Raw genomic sequence first — 21,611 nt, 5'->3', positions numbered from 1 at the left:
TCTATTTACATTGAATGATATGAATATGAAACAAATACATATGAGAAACTTCACTAGTTCATTAATGAGACTTCTTTTCTTTAGAAGAAGTCTTTGGAAAGTAGTTTTGAAAACCAGCACAATATTCTCTGATTTTTTTGTGCCATTCATAATGTAACAGCAACACACAAGACATAGTTTAAATTTTTATCTCCATTATTGATTTTTTCAATACTTTCTTGTGTTTAGATGATCAGCAAAACCATGACTTAAGCCCTGATTTGTAGCATTCACTGATTTCTGCAGTAGAAATTCTATCCACATAGCAGATGTCAAGCTACCAGCATGAATTCATTGATCCAGAGATGGGAGAGAGTTGCAGTAGAACACCATTGGACAGTGTTCCCACCACACAGAGCAGTGGATGCAGTGGACACCAAGGACCTCAAGACCACAGAAAATAGTGCAGTATGGGAGAATAATTGGAAATAACGGGGAAAATTAATTTTTCATATTTATTGCCTTTGAGTTTCATACAATTTAATTATAACTATATAATTTATTCATTAAAAAGTCTTTGTTAAACAACAGATTTATAAAATTTCCGAAGATTTAGCAATCAACTCTGGATAAGAGGTTTTGCCCTGTTAATTTTCTATCCTAGAAAATCATGGAGAGTGGAGATCTCATTTCCTTGTGTTTTAATCTAATAACCAATTTTAAATAAACATTTACATTTTCTCTGAGATCTAGTACTTACAACTTACATTCTACCACCCACTTTCATGATGGCTATAACTCATTTGTTGCAGCTGATATTAAGGGTAAATGAACCATAAGTTGTTGAAGTAAATTTCAAAGAAGCACCTGCTGATATGCCTTTCAAGTTACTTAGATTCCTCAAAACAGTGCTGGTAAACAATAATGAAAGATATTTGAAAAAATGTAAGAGGTTTATGAAAATCTATAACCCAATAATTTGCTTCATGAAAAAAATCATTGTGAATGTTCAATATAGATGAGTTCTATCTTAATACCTAGAGGAGGTAGTTTATTAGAAGAATACATACACATATTTCTGTTCTCGTAGTAACATTAACTGTAAATGAAAAAGAAAATTCAAATATTCTAGAAAACACATCACAAAAGAGTAAATAATGCATATTAGGAATATCAGTAATTATTTTGGAGGAAATATTTTTTTCTATTACATTGCAAACTAAATGTAATGATTTGGTTTAAATTTCAGGAAGACACCCATGAACACTTGTTATAAGCCTACCAAAGATCACTTTAGTGCAGGATGGGACCTTAGAAACCATCTCATTTCGTTTTTAAATACTCACTGACTTTGAGGAGTTAAATTTCTGTCAAAATAATTGAACAGTGTTCAAATCTACATTAATGGGGGCACAAAAAAATCACAGACAGTTTCCAAAAGATATTAATGCCAAAATTTCCATTTTGCCTGCAACATTTACATTTTCCCTCCCCCTTGGCTAGCCACAGCAATCACATCAGACTTTTTTCAGCTAAATTTACATAGAGACCAAAGAACTGAAAAAGAGAAGGAATTGCAAAGTAAACAGAATTATTTTAGCCTTGCAAAGAAGGGTATCAGCATGTTTCTATGGCTTGACTAAGTCTCAGGATCTCGGATAAAAAAGCAACTTTTTAATACAATTATATAAAACATTACACAATTATACAAAAAATTGGCAGAGTGTGGTGGCGTGCACCTGTAATACCAGCTACTTGGGAGGTTGACACAGGAGGATCGCTTGACCCTGGGAGGCAGAGGTTACAATGAACTGAGATCATGTTGTTGCACTCCAGCTTGGGCAACAAGAGCAAACCTCCATCTCAGAAAAAAGGGTTATTTAGGTTTTTTAATTCGATGTCTTGACTTTGGCTATGACTGTATCTGAGAATTGCAAATACCATGTTCTGTGTAGGCATAGTAACAGGACCATAGGTGATTCACATAATTCAAATAATTCAAACAAACAAACAAACAAACAAACAAAAAACACACATGTTAAAGGGAAAGGTAATAGGGAAGTAAAGATAAAGAAAGACCCCTTGGTCTCCAATTAGGTGGGTGTTTTAAAATATAGTGCGTTAATAGAAAAAGTGGGGTACTATAAGACCAACAGATCACAATTGCCATCAAAAAGATAATTTATTTGTTATTCATAGTTCCCAAGGAAAGGACACATACCACACCATGTAGGGTTTCAAGAAAAGAGTATCCAGGCAGGTCAAGAAACAGAGGTGGATGCTGGGCGCTCTGCTCATGCCTGTAATCCCAGAACTTTGGTAGGCTGAGGCAGGTGGATCACTTGAGGTCAGGAGCTCAAAACCAGCCTGGCCAACATGGTGAAACCCCATCTCTACTAAAAATACAAAAATTAGCGAAGTGCAGTGGCAGGCGCCTGTAATTCCAGCTACTTGGGAGCCTAAGGCTGGAGAATCACTTGAACCTGGGAAGCAAAGGTTGCAGTGAGCCGAGATAGTGTTATTGCACTCCAGCCTGGGCAACAAGAATGAAATTCTGTGTCAAAAATAAATACATAAAAATAAAATTAAAAAGAGGAGGCAGGAGAAGTGTGGGCAAGAGCTCTTCTTGTGGCTTCTGAGAAAAGTATGAATTAGGGTAAACTGGCTTCGGATTGGCTAGTTTGAATAATTTCAATGGGCTCTGGGCTGTATAGGCTGTCCCTAATTGTCTAATACCTGGTCTTGGGGTTGGTGTTATTAGGGGAGGTGGATAGTGACCTGGAGTTTGCGAGGTGGTTGGGGTATGGACTCTGGATTGATTAGTTTTTATTTGAAAAGTGGACCCCCAGAAAGAGATCTCTTTCCTGGGAAGGGGGGACAGGTGAAAGGGGTCAGGAGGCCAAGGCAAGGAGACTCAGGCATATTATTGGGGTGTCCAGGACACAGTTTGTCCAGCATATCCCTGTAGGACAGCTGCTAAAACTCCAAGTTTGCAAAAGTTAGAATCATGGTTAATAAGGTTACTCAAGTTCAAAATGTTTCCAATAGAATATTGAGCTTCTGTTGAATGCCTAGATCTTCCAGTTTGCCTATCGGTAAATTTGGGTGAAGATTTAACATTTACCTTATGTAGGATAAAAAGAGAATTTATGGAGTAGCAGTTTATATAACACTCTAAGAGCCTTATGTTTAAAAGGTGCAAAATAGATTCAGTGTTTAAAATAGCAACAGCAAGCAAACAGCATAAATTCACGGCAGAGGTTAATTCCATAAGCCAAAAAGCTAATGTTTTGAGTGAAAAGAGGGAAATATCATACATTTGTACTTGCAGTTGTAAACAAGAAGGCATACTGGGTAGGTAGCCTGAAGCCACTGGAATTAGAAAAATCCTTTCTGAGATTTTCCTTTCCATTATTTATAGGCTAGAGGAGATTCATTGTTTGCAAAACAACAGGGGCAGATCTTTTTCTACATCCGTTGACACGGGAAAATCTTTTCACGGAGGATTTATTTGAAGTTCTGTAGTCACTTGCCCCCTTCTATCTGGATATTTTAAATATAAAAACTCAAATGACGAAAGTTTTCCATTTGATACTAAATCAACATTAAAAGGAACTACTATTCTGAATGGATTAGGATAAAGTCAGAAAAGGAAAAGGAAGAATGGTCAACAATGCACAGAAGATTTAATCTGGGGAAATATTAGTTGCTGAAATAATAATTTAAATAGGTGGGGTTCTTCATCTGTTTATTTCTCTTTGGCTAAGATCAAGTGTAATGATTACCAAGAAAGTGCTTCTTCATTTTTGACATGGGCCCTCTATTGAAATAAAGCTGATTTTAGGAGGAGCATTTGTGAAGGAGAGGAGAGTGCTGGAATTCAAATTCCACCCAACTGATATATCAGAATGCCCTTTTTGCTATTGTAACCTCTCCGGAAACCTCTAGGTTTAAGAAAAACATGAGGCACATTAGATCTGTTCCTGAAGGGATTTTTTATTCATGAGTTGATGTTGTTTTGACAATATAGCAATTCTCACCTTCAAGGACATCTCCTAATTACTTGATTAAAAATGTATATATTTAATGTGTACAACATTATGTTTTTATATATACATAGATAGTAAAGTGATTATTACAATCAAGTAAATTAACATAGGAGGGGTTTTCAAAATGTTCATGGAAAATTAATATTATGAAAAAAGTATGCATGGGTTTCAATTTCTTTTGCAGTAAAATAAACTCATACTAACTTACCGTAACCATGTCTGAACAGAATCTAGTTTGAAGTACTAAGAAGGATTAGACATAGTTTGACAAAAAAAAATTCCTATCAGAACAACATAAATTCTGAAAAAATTGAAGCAAGAGCAAACATCAATTTTATGGTCAAGCTTGGGTAGAATAATGATACAATCACTGATGCTTTATAAAAAGTTTATGGGGACAATGCCCCAAAGAAGTCAGCAGCTTACAAATAGATAGCTTGTTATAACAAGGGAAAAGATGATGTTAAAAATTAAGCCCACAGCAGTAGACCATTCTAATCAATTTGTGAGAAAAATAATTCATCTTGTTCATGCCATCATTGACAGCTCAAACAACAGTCAACACCATTGATATCTCAGTTGCTTCAGCTTACCCAATTTTGACAGGAAAACTAAAGTTCAGCAAACATGTCACTCAATAGATACCAAAAACATTGTGTCCAAATAAGCTGCAGAAAAAAGCAGACCTTTCACTGGAGGTTTTAAACTAGTATGATCAAGATACAGAAGCTTTCTTCAAAGAATTATAACAGAAGATGAAACATGGCTTCCCCAGTACAATCCTCAAGACCAAGCACAATCAAAGCAATGGCCGCTAAGAAGTGGAACTGGCCCAGTTAAAGCAAAAGCAGACCAGTCACAATCAAAAGTCATGGTATCAGTTTTGGGATGCTCAAGGCGTTTTGCTTATTGACTTTCTGGAGGGGCAAACATAATAACATCTGCTTATTATCAAAGTGTTTTTGAGAAAGCCAACATTTTAGCAGAAAAATGCCCAAGGAAACTTCTCCAGAGTCCTTTCCCACTATGATAGTCCTCCTGCTGATTACTCATATAGCATAAGGAAAATTCTGAAAGAGTTTGGATGGAAAATCACTAGGCCTTCCCCTCACAGACCCAATTTGGCTTCTCCTGACTTTCCTTTTTTTATAGTCTTAAAGAAAATAGTGGGCACTCATGAGTCTGTAGATAAGAATGTAAAAATGACTACATTGAAATGGTTAAGTTCCCAGGACTCTCAGTTCTTTAGGGATGAACTAAGTGGCCGGTATCATCACTTGCAAAAGTGTCTTGAACTTGATGGAACTTATATGGATATTAAAGTTTAGATTTTTTTATTCTTGTATTTTAATTCCTTTAGTCCACAAACTTTTTGGAGTCCTCTGGTATGCATCAGCTCAGATAGGTACCTTCTTTTTTGTGTAACAGTACCCAAAAATCTACTCTGCTGGCAAATTTCCAGGATACAATACAGTATTACTAACTATAGTTCCAGTTAGTAAGGTGAATAGATGTCTGGACGCTCATCTCACATTACTATAATTTCATACGTTTTTACCCACATCTCCCCACTTTCCTCACCTGTCTTCCTTCTCCCACCAGCCATCATTCTATTATCTATTTCTATGAATTTGATTGCTTATTTGTTTGGTTTCAAGATTTCACACATAAGCAAGATAATGCAGTCTTTCTCTATGTCTGGCTTACTTCACTTAGAATAACATCCTCTAGGTTTATCCATGCTTTCACAACTGGCAGGACTTCCTTATTTTATAAGTTTGAATAACATTCCATCATATATATCACAGTTTATCCATTCATGCATCAATGAACACTGCAGTTGTTTTCATATCTTGGCTGTTGTGAATAGTGCTGCAATGAACATGAGAGTGCAGCTATCTTTACAAGGAGGTGAATTCATTTATTTGGGGTATACCAGAAGAGGGATTGCTGGGTTATATGTTAGTTGTGTTATAAATTTCTTTAGAAACCCACACAGTATTTTTCATAATGGCAGCAGCAATCTACATTTACACCAATAGTGTATAAAGTTTCACGTTCTTCACTCCCTTGCCCACACTTGTTATCTGTCTTTTTTAAAAAGCCATTGTAACAGGTGTGAGATCGTATCTCGTTGGGGATTTTGATTTTTTTTTTTTCCCTGCTGATTAATGAGGTTGAATACTTTTTCATTAATCTGCTGGCTACTGTTATGTCTTTTGTTTTTTTGAAATATTCTTATTCAGGTCCTTTGCCTGTTTTTTTTTTTTAAATTGGATTTTTAAATTATTTTGCTATTGAAGTAGGTAAGTTTCTTGGATATTTTGGATATTCATTACCCACCAATTCCTCTTAAGATTACCAAATTCAAATTTAAGGCAACAAAAGTATTTCTCCAAGTTATACAGAAAACTGGTCTCATTACTTTAGAAAGATTCATAGAATAATATCTACTTAGTTCTCGTATTATACTCAGATTTCTCCCCAAGACTTAATAAACTCTGGAGTTTGGTAAGAAACATTAGTCTTATGACTGCATGACTGATGAGCAGCGAAGGAAAAAATGCCGTGTGTCATCTCTTAGGTAGGTCCTGCCTCATGTTCCATCGTTAATTAAGACCTTTTGGTTGAAAGTGTCAGAAACGTATTTGTGCTAACTTAAAAATCCAGAGGAAAGCGGCTGAACCTCAGGACAAGATGAGAGTGTGAAACACTAGCAGAATTCTCCCATCTCTTCCTCACTGTGCATATCAGAGTGGCAGGAATGACTTTAGATTCGCTTTTTCTGTCTTTGCAGAGTGACGATCTCAGCTTATCTGATCCACATGGAAAAATAAAGAATGGCCACATGCATTTCCAACGTTGATCTGTTACTGGTCAAACTCCCAGAAGGAGCCTGGATCAGCAGTGTGTACAATTTCAGTCTCAGGGGAGTTTAGGTGAAACCGTGGTGGTAGCTAGAGACTGGGAGACTTTGGGCAGGCTGCCCAGGGCCTGCCGGCGGGTGTAGGGTGTGTCATTGAGGAAAGACGCTGGACAGCCTGAAACACAGCTTGCTGGATACATGGCGTTTGAATCACACAATGCCTGATCAGATACCATCACAGCAAATACGAAGTTTGTTGTGTTGTAAGGAACTGGTCTCAATGGCCTTTTAAAAGTATATCCCCTCCCCCACTCCACATGGAGAAAATGTGTCATTTTCACTTAGTTGCTTCTGATGGGATCTGGCTTCTTAAAAAATCAGCTTGGACAGTGCAAGTAATCCCTTTCCTAACATAAGTGGATTCATGTTATTGCTTTGGGATGTGGATTGCAGGACATGAGGCTAACGCAGGTCTTGCTTCCCCACCTGTCAGCCCCTCAATTGCCATTTCCTACCATCTACCCACATGCCCGAATAATTGCCCTTGGAATTGAGACATCTTTATAAACTAATCATGGCCTCGGCTGAAGCGGGATCTTTCTTCTCTATTTGCAGTGATTTTGGGGGTCATCTATTCCATCACCACCAGCCTGCCTTCAGACTCACATTTTCACACTTGATCTTTCCTGTCTATTAAAGGTCATATCTTTTGTAGGACGTCTAATTCTAAATTTCCAGCTATTTCATTACCATCTCAAAGGGAATGAGGAAGATGGATTTCTCAAGGGAAGAGTTTCTGGAGAGAACTCTCTTGCACATTGCTGAGATTTAAGGCATTATTAGATTCTGCCCTGATCCAGCCAGCCCCCACTTTCCTTCAGGGACTGATGGTAAAAGGAAAATAAAATTGTGCATGTACTACTTTCTGGGCCCCTAATTGATTATTTGATGTAAGACTTTCATAGACAAAGCTAGAGCATGTTACTTAAGCTCAAAGCTAAAGTGGGAAATCCCTTTCTTTCTAAAACAGAAACACACCAGGGTAGAAGAAAAGAGGGGAAGAAAAAAATAAGACAAGCTCCAGGAAATTTACCTACCTAGACATGAACAGAGGGAAATAGAAGATTCAGATGTGTAATATAATAGCCCTGTCCATTAAAATACACGGACATGTCTGTATCCTGGAATCTGACCCAGTCATATTAAAATTTATCTTATTTTTTGGAGGAGAAGTAAGTGTTTTGCCATTATTTTATGTGACTTGTATGCCGCCTCTCTCTCTTTCACTTACACACACACAGCCAAAGGCACATATTACTGTAGCAGTCACAGTTGCTCTGGAAGCACAACCATCACCTGGTAATGTGGATTTAAAATACCAGAGTAAATTTAATGTTTTCTAAAACGTTTATCTTTCTACATTCAAGCTGAAATTGTCACTAAATGCTCTCTCTTATAAGACATAGAAGAATAAATCTGGAATTCATTTGCAAAGATTACAAGAGGTGACAAAAAACAATAGCTATGGCAATATCTACCGAGTTGCTTTTCCCTGTATCTTTATTTGAGTCTTTAATTTCTGAACTATTGTGGGTCTCATTTCTGTGGTTCTCATCCTTTATGCATTTACCCTGTCCTCTATTCCTAAATGAATTGCTTAGAGAAATATTATAAGAATTCATTTTTTTGTTGTCCATCTTGTTTCAAAATACCACTCCCCTCATTGCCAGCCTTCGAAGGCTCCATAAAGTCATTCCGACCTGTCTGAATTATGCAGTACCCTGTTTCAAAATCACACTCTTCCCTTTCCTCCCCACCACCAGTTTTCACTTTATATCTTTGATAGGCATGTGTGCTTTTATATTTTCAAGACTTTACCATTTTCTGTGTTTGAATGTAGACCTTTCATTGCACCTCTGCCCTGAGTGACTCACTGAGCTTTCTCTTCCCTCTCCACTGGCCATCATGCCTCATTTGTCATGGGACTTCCAGAGGTCACCTGGGCAGTTAGCTTTGCAAGACATCAGAACAGATGTGCTCACATTTCCCAAGTTTCCCTAAAGATCCTTTGCCACTGTTCTTCCTCAAGGAAGAGACTGGCTTGAGTTCCATACCAACAGAAAAGAAAGAATAAAATTTTCAATGCCAAAATACTAATGAAGAATTTTGAAATCACCGAAGTCAGACTCAGAAGACACTTTTAGAATGTGTGGATGTTCATGAACATGCTAGGGATTTGTCAGCTGTATGCATGCTTTGAGTCTCTTATAGTAGTGAAATTGAATTTGTACTGATTCCTTTGCACATGCTCATCCATCCTGCCCTCTCCTCAGACCCAGTGGCATGATCTCAGATGGCTGATTAGAATGGCTAGTGCAGTTTGCAGCTATAGCACAAAGTAAAGTTAATTTTATAACAGGAGGAGCAAATCCATGACCTTTGGGCTAAGCAGCATGATTCATGGATTTGTAGAACTAACCTACAGGTAAGTATAAAATGGGTATCTTGACTACAAAATCTATCAAAACACTTGAATTTACGTGTCCAGAGGAGCAGGGATTTTGTTGTAAGTGCTGCTTAATCATTGCTGGAACCCTATAAATATTAAACAGTAAACATACAGCTCAACTGTGTTGCTGTCTGCAACTTGCTTCGAATGCATAATTAGAATAAATGACAAATTCATGTCAGTCTATTCAAATAGAGTGCACATGGACAAAATTAATTGTTTAGTGAAAAATATAAAGTGAAACTTGGGTAGTTTAATAGTAAAATGGCATTATGAATTATTCCACCCATCAATATATATAAATCTGGGTATGAAAAGCAAGTCAAAATAGTTTTTGCATAATAAAACATGACACATTGTCATGATGCTATTAATTATTTTTCTGTAGAATATTTTACTGGGTGTCTATGAATATTAAATGTTTTTCTGTTACACAAGAATTTTGACTTTTCATGACACCTGTTAAAGTGATAGTGCATACATTTTTTTAAACCATAATTTAAATCATTATCGATTCCTTTCAAGAAGATGCACTGCAACCTCTGAAGGGAATGAGAATTCAGATACTTTTCCAAATGATTTGATAAGAATTGAGAACAATATTGTAGTAAACAGAATTCCTTGTTTGAAGCCCTTAACATTTTTCTGTTTGTTTGAAAGGTGGGAATATAGAGAAAAAAGAGACCTTGGCTAGAGACTGTTTTCTGCAGCTGATCAGCTGCATGACCCTGGTCAAGCCAATCAGCTCCTTTCTGCTTGTTTTCTAATCTTTAAAAACAAGACAGTGTTTGCTTTTCCAGCTTCAAGTATAAGGATTAAACGACGTAATGTATGTAATACTTTGTGGAAAGGCACTGGAAACCATAAGATACTGTTCTTTGTACAGTAACACATTCTAGAACAAAACACTGGGGCTCGCTGATACTTACTAATGTCTCACATCTTCTATTTATCCGAATTGATCCTATCCATAGGAGATCCTTGAGTTCTCCTGGGAGAAGATATGGAAAGGTAAAGAGATGTGTGGCCAGCAAGGCTTAGCCACATGTGTGCTGATACATGGGACTCTTGCTGTAGAATTAAGGAAAGCTGATTTCCTAGAGGAATAAATAGCTGAATTAGACTCTTAATTTAAAGTGCCCATTAAACCACATCAGGATTTTATCTTTTAAAAGTAGCTAAACTTCACTAGTAATTGGGATCTAACAATTCTACTATAGATAAAATTACAACATAATTGAAAATAGCACGTTTCCAGGAGAATTATGATAAGTTGTATCTAAAATTCTTTTTAGCTCTGTAACTGATGGTCTGCTCTATGGGATCAATTTCTTTGAAATCAAAGAATTCAAGAAGCAACCATTTAACAAACAATTATTTAGTGCCTATTCGATGTCATCTGATGATGAATCAGATGTGATATTAGTCCTCCATGATTTTACTGCACTCTTAGCTTGCTTAGCCAGCTTCTCTATGATGATTTCTAATTCAGTAAGATAAAGAAAACAATCCCAAAATCCTTTCTAAAGGTCTCCTTTTCCCCTATAATGATAGCTATAAGGAGAAGATCCACTTGCTAGTCTGGTATTCCTGCTACTCTGACTTAAATGTCAGAGTCACTTTGACCTTTAAGATTTAAATTACATTGACTCCAATGTTCACTCTTCATACAGGGTAGGACTTAGTAAGTTCTCAGGATTTCTGAGGATTCTTGGAAGAGTTTGTATACTTAGTTACTTCTGATTTGGGGTTCTTGCTTCTGTTCAGTTTGTTCTGTGTTTGGGTAATTTCTCAAGCATATCATATCTATTTTCCATGTATGTTACCTTGCATTAGGAGACTCCAATTCCTTTTCAGCCCCCCACCTACAAATATAAGTATTTGTAGTAAACTTTTGCTAAAGTTTCCATGCCATACCAGGTATTTACACTGAAGCACTGTAAACAACTTAACATTGAATTAGGAAAAGCATTACAACTTCTAGAAGAAAAAAGAGAAGGAAACTTAATTAACCTTGGATTTGGTGAAGCGTTTTTAGGTATAACACCAAAAAATGTGATCCATGAAATTAAAAAAAAAAAAGGAACTTTATTAAAATTAAAACCTGCTCTGCTCTTTCAAAGGTGCTATTAAGAAAATGAAGAGACAAGCCACAAACTGGGAGAACGTATTTGCAAAGCATATATCTGAAAAAGGACTTGTATCCAAAATACGCAAATAATGCTAAAACTCAACAGTAAGGAAACAAACAACCCAATTAAAATTTAAGCAAGAGATCTGAAAAGACACCTCATTAAAGAAGATAAACAGATGGCAAGTGTGTATATGAAAAACGTTCAACATCATATTAGGGAAATGTAAATGAAAACAACAACATACCACTACACACCTATTAGAATGCCCCAAATTCAGAGCACTGATTACTGATTGCCAGTGAGGATATGGAGCCACTGGAAACTCATTTACTGCTGATGAGAACACAAAATGATAGAGTCACTTTGGAAGGCAGTATGGTGGTATCTGACAAAGCTAATCATACTCTTAGTACATAGCTGCACTCTTGGTATTTATGCAATTGAGTTAAAAGATTCAATTGTCCCACAGAAAAAATGCATGCAAATATTTGTAACAGCTTTATTAATAATCACCAAAAACTAGAAGCAACCAAGATATTATTTAATAGGTGAAGGGATAAAGAAACTGTGATATAGCCATAGATTGGAAAATTAGTCACTAGTAAAAGGATATGAGGTAGGAAGCAATGGAAAGATATGCAGGAACCAAGTGCACATTGAGAAGTGAAAGAAGCCAGTGTGAAAGGCTGCATGATATGTAACAGTAACAATGTGACATGTTGGAATGAATCTTAGTGGACAGTATTTAATACAATGTATTGGTATTGGTTGATGGATTGTAACAATAGCGTATTAATTCGTTTGCATGCTACTGATAAAGGCATACGTGAGACTGGGCAATTTCCAAAAGAAAGAAGTCTAATGGACTCACAGATCCACGTGGCTGGCGAGGCCTCACAATCATGGCAGAAGGTGAAAATCACGTCTCACATGGCAGGAGACAGGAGAAGAGAGCCTGTGCAGGGAAACTCCCCTTTTTAAAACCATTGGATCTTGTGAGACTTATTTAGTATCACCTGAACAGCACAGGAAAGACCTGCCCCCATGATTCAATTACCTCCCAGTGGGTCCCTCCCACAACACATGGGAATTTAAGATAAGATTCAGGTGGCGACACAGCCAAACCATATCAAATAGTGTTACACTACTGCAAGATGTTAGTAATGTGGAGACTGTGTATGGGCGTGGGAGCAGGGGTGAAACAGATATGTGGAACTCTATGTATTCTCTATTTAACTATTCCATATATCAAAAACTGTACTAAAATTTAAATGTATTAATTATTTTTCAGAAAGCCTACACACTTTACGATTCTAGGTATGAGACATTCCAGAAAAGGCAAAACTACAGCACTGGTAACAAGGTCATTGGTTGCCAGGGTTTGAGGAGTGGGGGAGGTTAAACATGTGAAGAAGAGGGTATTTGGGGGGTGAATAGTGGGACTATTCTGTATGATACTGAAATGGTGGATACATTACACTATGAATTTTGTTCATAGAACTTTACAGCATGAAAAAGAAAATTTAACATATGCCATTAAAAAAATGACTTAGGTGGTGAGATCTCAGGATGGAAGGAAGAATGTGGTGAAACAATCTCCCTGTATTAAAAATGTATGAAACAAGCTCACTGAAAGGGACAAGGGGAAAATGCTGACGTGAAAAACTCTGGAAATTAGTCTGCAAGACTAAAGGCAAATTAAACGTTGTACTGTAGCTGATTTTGTTGTTTCCCATGGGGGTGCTGATTAACAATTCTGATGCTACTGTGCATGTATACTATGACTGAACAATGAAGCAAATGCTTGGTGGATGAGGGTGGTCAGATTTCTGAGTGGGAATTTAAAGATAAGTAAAGGAGGGTGACTGGAATGATCCATGTGCTAATGCGTTGGAGAGAGACATCAGTGCAGACTCATACTTTATTTTAGATCCCCTGTTATTGATGTCTACATTTCAGTTTTTTATCTACCTACTCCATGCACATTCATGGCTCACCCAGCAAAATCTTTTCTCTCTAATTAAAGTTTTTCCCAGTCATAGAGACTGTGTAGTTACTAGTTGGGAGCCTGAGTCTTGGCTGTATCAAACTCCCTGGTATAAACATCCCAGTAATCTTAGGAATTAATATGGTCTCTGTGCTTCACTTTTCTCCTCTATAAATGTCAGTAATAATTGTTTCAAGACAGTAGTGTTATTTCAAATCTCAAAAGAAGTAAAGGGCTTACTACGTTACATGCGGCAAATGTTTAATGCATGCTAGCTATTATTTTTTTTGCTACTGAATTTAGCTTTCTCATCTGCATCAACGATAGCCTTGACACTATCCACTATGGAGCCAACTTTTGAAATTTGGATTGAGTTTGCTCTGTTCTCTTTTTGAAATCATAGCCTCTGATATACGTCCTTCCTCACGTTCTCAGCCCTTATTCACTTATTCCCAGCTATTTCCTCTACCACAGCAGAATCTTAGGTGCCTTGATGTTTCTTTCTCTCTGAGCTGTCCGCCTTCTCTGTGCTTTTCTTCTGCTGCAAACACAAGCCCTCCCTGTAGTCCACATTCTCGCCTTCTTTCTGAGCACAGGGAAGGAGATGGCATTTCCTGATCTCCTTTGTCATTATAGGGAAGCAATGCGATAGAAGTGGAAGTGATATGAGCCACTTCAGCCTGGCCTACACACATTCCCACACATGCTTCTTCATGATCTTTTCCTATCCTCTAACCAGATGGGAAATACTTAGATGACTTCAGGCGTCATGTGGTAGAGGCAGCCGAGCCCACGCCAAACCAGTCACTGAATGATTCTGTGGAGTAGAACCCTTCTCAGTACTCCAACTCCTCCACCCCTGCCTGCTTGGAACCATTTACACGTGTTAAATGAGCAAGAAATGAACTTTTTTGGTGTTCAAGCCACTGTACATTTCCAGGCAGATCTGCTAAAGGAGAAAGTGTTACCTTAATTAAGAAAACTGCCTTACAACAGACTGCAGGACGTGAACTACGTGGCTCCCAAAGGTGTTTTCAGTCAAGATCCTTCTATTCAAGGAGGGAGCAGATGAGCTCACAGAACAGGGGTTGAGCTGGTCTGCTTCCTCACAGGTTTGCAGTCTGCAGTTCGTTGTTTCAGCCTTGCCCACATCAACACCCTGCAGTCTTTGCCCCCTTGCTCTTCCCTTGTGCTTGTCCAGTTGTTACTCTTCTTCGGTGCCTCCCCCACCATTTGAAAGTCACACCTGAGATCATGCCACTGCTCTCTGGCCATGGAGAAAGACTCTGTCTCTAAAAAAAAAAGAAGAAGAAGAAAAGAAAAAACTCACAGTGAAGTTGTCATACCCCAGAAGGAGCTGTTTATAGAGGAAACTGAAGAATAGTGATCCTGGGTCCTTTAGGCAGGAAATATGGGATTCTGTCCCTGGGGTTGGTTTTGTAGTGAGACTTTGCCCATGAACTGCAGAATCTGCCACAGGTCCAGGAGGCTAAGAGGGTTTTGGAAAATCATTCTGGTTCAGCAGCTGTGGCAGTAGTTGGAGAAAATATCTAAGCCGATGTCCTCGGGCCTGACTGTCAGGAACAGAACAGCCGTTAGACCGAGTACCACCTCTGGCTGAGTCTCCTGGTGACTCTGCTCAGAAAGCTGCAATTTCTGAGTTCCTGAGCCTCACACCCATGCAGTCACACTCTGTGGTTAGGATAAAATGCCTTCTGGCTCTTCACACCTTTGAAACCTTGGGGAACTTAAGGTCCTAACAGCATGAGTAGGAGCCTTTTTCATTCACACCATGAGGAAATTAAAAGAACAAATATTTGATCCAAGGTTCTCAGGATGGACTAGCTGGTAATAATTCCCTCTGCAGGGGGAAAAAAAAAACCTTTGTGGTAGTTTATCCTGTGTCAACTAGGTAAACTGGAAGTCTGTTACCTGGAATACCATCTCTAGGTTAGTAGAGGGTGAAAGAGGAACGTGTGCAGAAGGTTGCAGGCAGAAGTGAAGTGATGCAGCAGCTGCGATTCTCTGAAGTTGTCTTGGCAACAGAGTGACAGCCAGGCAGAGACCCGCAGCTCTTGCTTGACCTCACTCTCTTCCTTTTCTTATTCTTAGCTGCTGATCTTGCTAGTCCGTAGCAGGCCTGGGACAACCACCAAATGCTCAGCTATAGAACTGCAGAAATAGTACCTATAGAGAAGCACCAGCTTCTAGAAACTTCTCTAGCTTCCTTTGTGGTCCCACTCTGGCACCTGGAAGTGCTCAGCTTTTGAAAAGTACATGAAGGGTTTTTCCCCAAACCTTGAGTCTGTGATGGGAATCGCATGCGTGGCACTGCAAGGGCACCGTGGCCAGGGCTGTATTCTTCTGCAGCTCCGGGTGCCCTCACTCTAATGGGCACACTGTGATGATGCTTTAAATTCTCTCCATCTCATTGCCAGCCCTGTCCCTGCTTCCTCTGGGCCTTGAGATGTCCAGGTATTCCCTTGACCCGGGTACACTCACGCAAGTGTATGGCCCTGAGATCCTTCGGAAGAGGACTGGGTGTCATGGCAGAAGATGCTTGCCACGGTATTCCAGAACACTTCATCCACGCAGAATCCCTGCTTTCATGATGGAACCCTGACTGGTGTGCACGTTGGATGGTAGACTTTGGACTTGTTATGGATTGAAAATTTGTGTCTCTCCAAGATTCATACATGAAAGCTTTAACCTCCAATGAGATGGTATTAGATGGTGGTGTATTTTCAGAGGTAATTAAGTTTAGATGAGGCCATGAGAGTGGGGCTCCCACAATGGGATTAGTGTCCTTATAAGAAGAAGAGAGAGGAGAACTGTCTTTCTTGCTGTGAGGACATAGGACCAGAAAGAAGATCCTCACTGAGAAACTGAATCAGCCAGCACCTTGCTCTCGGACCTCCAGACTTCCAATCTGTGAGAAAGAAATGTCGGCTCTTTAAGACACCCAGTCTATGGTGATTTGTTATAGCAGCCTGAATAGACTAAGACAGGATTGCTCATTGGGAACCTAGGAACTTAGTGTAAGTACAAATTACTTACACTAATGTAAGCGGGAACTAATGGAGTGGGAACTTGGCTCAGCTTCCTTAATTTTCATGCCAATTGTTGAGGCCAGCTTCTCCTCTGGCACTGTTGCTGGTCCATTTGAGGCAGTGAAAGGAGATAGGATTATGCCAACTTAGAATTCATCTGAGATGCTAAGAAGCATTCGATAAGGGATCAGCAAACTCTGGTTCATGGGGCTCCCACTCACTTTTGAAAATAAAGTTTAGAGGAACACAGCCATGCTCATAAGCCTGTGTGTTATCTACGGCCACTTTCGCGTTACCACAGCAGAGCTGAGTAGTTGTAACACAGACCACATGGCTTGCAAATCCCCAAATATTTACTACCTAGCCCTTTAAGAAAAAGTTGACTGACTCCTAATCTGCTGACTTTTAGTTAAATCTTAAGTCTCATGTTTATCTTTTGGGTCATAAGCATTCATTAAAATATTCGCTATTTTCTTATTTTTCTGGTAGCTGCCGCTTCCTTTCCTGCTCTGTCAAAGAAGTAATTTTGTGTATCTTGTAATTCCTTGGAGGGCTTTTTTACTGTTAATAATTCAGTTTATTTGGTGGTGTTGTGGCCTCAGCTCTCTGATCTACCTAAAAAAATTCAGATTTTATAGATTATTGGCTTTTTGTCATTATTAGGGCAGGAGTGATTTTTGTTATGACTTTTTATATCCTAATTAGAAATGAAACACCAGATAACTAAGTTCTAGATTATTATTAATAACTATTAACATCACAAAGATGTATCCATTAAGAACTTTCAGCACATCTTATCTATCGACATATCTTCTCTCTTTTGTCGTATATTAAAAATGTAAAGATGAGACTTTTCTGACCCAGATTGTAGATGGCTTAGATATGGGCACCATCTCAGTCTGTTTTTCCCGTCACCTTCTCTTATGAGCTGTACTCCCACTTACAGGACCAATACCAGAGTGAGAAACTCTCACTGTGCTTGGATGCAAGCCTTGGTTGATAAAGCCAATGATTTTTTTTCCTCTTTCAGTGAATAAACAGTGGAACGTTTGTGTTATTTTTGTGCCATAAGCTTATCCATTCAACTTTAAAAAATTTTTCCAAGTGCAGTCAAATTTCTTTTCTCTGGGATTTAACGATTCCAGGGACAGGTTTGCTTTCTAATGCTAGTGGAGAAAAACACCACAGTGAGAGATGATGGCTCTTCCAGATGCCATTAACTCTCCAAAGAGAGTATAACACATCCTAAGAACTGGTACATATTTATACCACGCCTATAAATTTATCTTTATCTATATAAATATTAGTTATTCTATAGATATATTTATTATTATTAATAACAAATATATCAATTATTATTACAATTTATTAATTATTCATTAAAATTATTACTATTATTAATATTGATTTATATTAATATATTTATATTGGTATTTATTATATATTTAATATTAATATATTAATATAAATGAATATTATTTATATTTATCTAAATAATATATAAATATATATTTATCTATATCCTATAAATTTAGCATCAAGTTGCTCAGATTGACGGTTGCAGTAGCCACATGGCAAAACCATACAGGAGGCACTTCCCAGGAACAAAAGGATAAGATCAGATCAGCTGTCTGTCAGTATTGACACTGTGACCTGGTGTCACTACGCCATCACTTGACACTTTGAGGAGGATGACACATCTTGGGCATGGGGATCTCTTGCCATAGCCAGTGGTGGCAGCCTCATAAGTAGCTTCTTGGATAGGTCAATAGGTAAACTGATTGCGTTACAGAATTTGGGCCTTTTAAATTTAATTCTCCCAACTCTCTGTACAAGGATACTAATAAATATTTTGTTTACGTTGTTTTCATTTGTTCAAGACTCATTTTATGTAAAACTGTTGAAACATCAACAAATCAGCTTCGTTAGTGTTTATTCATGATTACCGGAGCCCATGAGCCAATTCTATTTTCCTTTAGAAACCAAACTTCCAACAGTAGTTTCCACTGAGACAGGTGCGGAGGTAGGGGCTGAAACTCTCTGAGTGTGAAAGTTGGGGTTCACAGGCAGAGCAGCTCCGTGGGGGCACCACAAATACCAGGCATCCGTGACTTCATCCTAAAAAATGTCCTTCTTCCTGTGAGTGTTTTGTTTCCCCCTCAGTGTGAAAAGTTCACCACAGTTTTATTTTTTAGGAAATAAAAATGTGTAAAATGTTTTATATAAAGAAATATTTCAAGTATCCCTCGGAGCAGAAGTCTCCTACCACCAGGCTGTGAACAGCGACCAGTCCTGTGGCCTGTTAGAAACCAGGCCACACAGTGGAGGTGAGCAGCCGGCCAGTGAGGAAGACTGCCGGAGCCCCACCTGCTGTCAGATCGGTGGCAGCACTAGCTTTTCACAGGAGCACTAACCCTATGGTGAACGGAGCATGTGAGGCATCCAGGTTGTGTGCTCCTTATTAGAATCTAATGCCTGATGATCTCAGGTGGAACAGTTTCGTCCCAACACCACTTCTAATATGGTTTAGCTGTGTTCCCACCCAGATCCCATCTTGAACTGTAGCTCTCATAATCCCCATGTGTCATGGGAGGGACTTGGTGGGAGGTAATTGAATCATGGGGCAGTTTTCTTATGTTGTTCTTGTGTTCTTGTGACAGTGAGTAAGTCTCACGCGATCTGAGAGTTTTATAAAGGGTGGTTCTCCCAAACACATTCTCTTGTCTGCTGCCATGCAGGAGGTGACTTTGCTTCTCCTTCACCTCCTGCCATGACTGTGAGGCCTCCCCAGCCACACGGAACTGTGAGTCCATTAAACCTCCTTTTCTTTATAAAATTACCCAATCTCAGCTATTTCTTCATAGCAGTATGAAAATGGACTAATACAAGACCCTACCCTGGTCTGTGGAAAAATTGTCTTCCATGAAACTGGTCCCTGGAGCCAAACAGGTTGGGGACCACTGTCTCAGAGGATAGAGAATAAAGTAAGCACTCACCTTCATCATCCAGATTTAAAGAAAGTATGATGGCTCCCTCGCATTTGCTTCAGGTCATTTTCTGAAAGGAGAGCTTTCTAACAGAAGAGCAGCCCACTTTTCTAACCAGGCTGGAATCTGTGGCACCCATGCTCCTGGATAGATGACCTCTTCCTGAGCTTGCATTGCGTGAGTCCTTTCTCTGTTTCCCCTGACTTCCTTGCCCTCCTTCCCAGCCTCCTCCTTAACTCTTGCTCGTGCTCAGCATCTGCAAACATTTTTACTCTGTGTCTTTCAGAAACCAAACTGTTCCTTTTCCACTTCCCTTGGGATGGGATCCAGGGCCATCTATGTGCTTGCAAAGTCTATTTCTGAAAAGCTCTTCACCTCCCTTGAACTTTTACATTTTTCAGTTCATACGTTTTGTCTGTAACACAGTAAACCCCATCCCCCAGAATTGTCTACTAAATTTTCAATAGCACGACCCACACGCATCTCGGTGGGAATGTTTTAGGTGTATTCATTAATTATTACTGCTATGTAATATTCTGCATAAGTACAGCACACTTCTGTTGGCAAGTATTACATGTTTGGATATTATAAACTATGCTGTTATAAATATTACATCCATCTCTTGTTGCTCACATGTAAATTTCTTAAAAATAGGATGACAACTTAGAAGATATGTATATTCTAAATTTTACTAGATGCTGCCAGAATCTTTCTCAAAGTGGTTTACCCCCAACCCTTAATATTGGCAGAGTTTTAAATATTCACTTATCTGATACATAAAATATTATTGGCCTTTCCTGTTTCCTACTTTGTAAAGTTTCTGAGTCAGTCTTTTGTTTATTTTTCATTGTATTGTTTCATATTTTCAATTGAGTTGTAGGATACACATGCATATACATGCATATGATATGTATATCTCTATACAAACATATGTGTTTATGTGTATATACAGTGTGTATGTAAGTATTCTAAATTCTGATCCTTTATGGATTATATGTATTGTAAATATCTCCTCTGAGTTTATGGCTTTCTTTTATACTATATTTTGATGGACCAAAGTTTTTTATTTTGCCATTTCAAATTTAGAAGCCCTTTTTCTTTATGTTTCATACTGTTTTTGCAATATATTTAAGAAATCACCCAGTACATGACAATATTTTTAAAATTACTTACATTGTCTTCCAAGTTTTCAAGTTTTGCCTTTCACCTTAAATCTTGAATCTTTCTCAGAAGTGATTCTTGTATTTGGTGTTACATGGGAAAAAGAATCGTCCTTTCCATTAGCTGTGAATAATCAAGTGCTCTCTAGCGAATTTTTAATAAGCTATTCTCCCTTCCCACCATAGTTAGTAATGGCATTTCTAAGTCAATAATCCATATGTGTGGCTATTTCTCTTTTTTAAGCTCCTTTGTTTAGCCCTGCAACAACACCACATTTGTAACTACCCTAGTTTTATGGCTTTTGGTGACTGATAAACAATCATTTTTTCTTCTGCTATTCAGACTGTCTTGTTTTTTCACTCTCTCATGCACATCTTAGAATCAGCACATCAAATTCAAAAAAATTTCTGGCTGGGTGTGGTGGCTCAAGCCTGTAATCCCAGCACTTTGGGAGGCTGAGGTGGGTGGATCACGAGGTCAACAGATCAAGACTATCCTGATCAACGTGGTGAAACCCCGTCTCTACTAAAATACAAAAAAAAAAAAAAAAAAATTAGCTGGGCATCGTGGCGCGTGCCTGTAATCCCAGCTACTCAGGAGGCTGAGGCAGGAGAATTGCCTGAACCCAGGAGGTGGAGGTTGCAGTGAGCCGAGATCACGCCATTGCACTCCAGCCTGGCTAACAAGAGCGAAACTGCGTCTCAAAACAAAAACAAAAACAAAAACAAAAACAAAAACAAACAAACAAAAAAAAATTCTGTTGGAATTTCCATTAGAATTTGGCAGAACTTAAATCAAACCTGCCCAAATGCTAATAAATTAGAGTTTGGGCAGGTTTGATTAAAGTTCTCTTAGAACACAGTGTATCTTTAGGTCTTTTTTCAATTA

Source organism: Saimiri boliviensis, chromosome 4 (genome assembly GCF_048565385.1).
Source record: "Saimiri boliviensis isolate mSaiBol1 chromosome 4, mSaiBol1.pri, whole genome shotgun sequence".
In the NCBI taxonomy this organism is placed as follows: domain Eukaryota; kingdom Metazoa; phylum Chordata; class Mammalia; order Primates; family Cebidae; genus Saimiri; species Saimiri boliviensis.
The sequence above is the reverse complement of the archived record's forward strand: the minus strand, read 5'-3'. Positions refer to the sequence as shown.